This window comes from Olea europaea, chromosome 5 (assembly GCF_002742605.1).
Source record: "Olea europaea var. sylvestris chromosome 5, O_europaea_v1, whole genome shotgun sequence".
Taxonomy (NCBI): domain Eukaryota; kingdom Viridiplantae; phylum Streptophyta; class Magnoliopsida; order Lamiales; family Oleaceae; genus Olea; species Olea europaea.
The window spans coordinates 10,939,584-10,942,264 of record NC_036241.1 but is presented as its reverse complement, the minus strand read 5'-3'; positions in this window follow the sequence as shown (position 1 = coordinate 10,942,264).

Genomic DNA, 2,681 nt, shown 5'->3' with positions numbered 1-2,681 from the left:
CCTAGAGGAAAACACGTAACTTAAAGTCATGTTGATATTGACCATTTGATTAACATGTGATGATTAATCATATTTTTCGAAACTAATTGTATTTTTTTATTGTGTAGTTAAACAAATGGCAAACATTACGAAACTTGAGTTTACTGCACTTGACATATCTGGTGAAAATTATTTGTCATGGATACTGGATGCTAATATCCATCTCGTCTCAAAGGGTCTGGGAGAGACAATAAAAGAAGGAAACAATGAATCCCTTCAGGATCGTGCAAAAGTACTCATTTTCCTCCGTCACCATCTTCACGATGGATTAAAAATTGAATATCTCACTGATAAAGATCCACAAGTTCTTTGGAAAAAGTTAACTGAAAGATTTGATCATCAGAGGATTATAGTCCTCCCCAAAATCCGTTATGAGTGGATGCACCTTTGTTTGCAAGATTTTAAAACGGTTAGTGAGTACAATTCTGAATTGTTCAGAATATGTTCAAAGTTGACTTTGTGTGGAGAAAAAAATCACCGATGAAGATATGCTGGAAAAAACTTTCTCCACCTTTCATGCCTCGAATGTGCTCCTGCAGCAGCAATATCGTGAGCGTGGATTCAAAAAGTATTCAGAACTTATATCTTGCCTACAGTTGCTGAACAAAATAATGAATTATTGATGAAATATCATGGATTACGTCAAACTGGTTCTGTACCATTGCCTGAAGCAAATGATACTACATTGTTTGAAGCAAATACAATATCAAGACAAGGACATGGACGTGGACGCGGACACGGACGTGTACGTGTACGTGGAATAAATCATGGAAAAAATAATCAACAAAGTTATCAACAACAAGGCAATAAATTCAAAAAGTACAAAGCAAACGAGAGTGGCAAATCTAAAAAGGAGCATGAAGAAAGTTGCTTCAAATGTGGAATGAAAGGGCATTGGGCACGTACGTGCCGTACCTCAAAACATCTTGTGGATCTCTACCAGAGATCAATCAAGAGAAAAGAAAAATTGGAGACTAATTTTGCTGATTATGATGGTCCGATTGATGTGACTCATTTGGATGTCTCCGATTTCTTTACTGATCCAAATGGAAATATTGACCATTTGGTTGGGCGTGGTGTGATAGAAGATATAGATTAATTTACTAGTATTTTTTTCGTTTTAAAAATTCAATCTGAAATATGTTTTTACTTTTCCGCACAAAAATAAAAAAATATAAAATAAAACTCTATTATGCACCGTTTATTTCATGATATTAAGTAATGCTTACTTCTTTAAATCTAAATTCAAGTTTTTTTTTTTTAAATTTGGTTTATTTTGTTATATTTATAGATTCATGATGGATAGTCAAGACAGCTACACATACTATTCTTCAAGACAAAAAATACTTTTTGGACTTAATATTAGCTGAAAATAATGTTACTACGATATCAGGTGTGTCGAATATCGTTGAAGGCTCCAGAAGAGTTTGTATTATTTTACCAAATAATACAAAATTATATATTGACAATGCACTTTATTCTAGCAAATTCAGAAGAAATTTGCTTAGTTTTAAAGATATTCGCTGCAATGAATATCACATTGAGATGATACAAGAAAATAATATTGAATATCTTTCCCACTTCTTTTGTATCTGGCAAGAAGCAGATAAAAGAAAAATTTCATGCACTCCCGTCTGGCATGTATTTTACATTTATAAAAATGGTCGAATCAAATAATGTTACGAACCAGAAGTTCGTTGATTCAAAAAGTTTTATATTTTGGCATGATCGACTTGGACATCCAGGAGCCATAATGATGCGTCGAATAATAAACAATTTACATGGACATCCTTTAAAGAACCAGAAGATTCTTTTATCTAATGATTATCCATGTGTAGCTTGTTCGCAAGACAAGTTAGTCATTAAACCTTCAACTACAAAGGTCAGTATTGAATCTCCAACTTCCTTGAAAAGAATACATGGAGATATATGTGGACCAATACACCCACCATGTGGATCATTTCGTTACTTTATGGTATTAATTGATTTTTCTACAAGATGGTCATATGTTTGCCTACTTTCAACTAGAAATGTAGCATTTGCTAGACTACTTGCTCAAATCATAAAATTGCGAGCACAATTTCCCGATTACTCAATCAAGACTATTCATCTTGACAATGCCGGTGAATTTAGATCACAAGCATTTGATAATTATTGTATGTCAATTGGGATTGAAATAGAACATTCAGTTGCACATGTTCATATACAAAATGGTTTAGCGAAATCGTTTATTAAACGTGTACAACTTATTGTTAGACCATTACTTATGAAAACAAAACTCTCAACTTCTGTTTGGGGTCATGTCATATTACATGCTGCATCATTGGTTCGTATAAGACCAACTGCCTATCATCAATATTCACCTTTGTAACTTGCATTTGATCATGAACTTGATATTTCTCACCTACGAGTTTTTGGTTGTGCTGTCCAAGTTCCTATTTCACCCCCACAACGTACTAAAATGGGTCCCCAACGAAAACTTGAGATTTATGTGGGTTTTGATTCACCATCTATTATTAGATATCTTGAACCTTTAACGGGTGACTTATTTACTGCACGTTTTGCAGATTGTCATTTTGATAAAATGACTTTCCCAACTTTGGGAGGAGAAAAACTACATCCTGAAAAACAAGATAGAATTT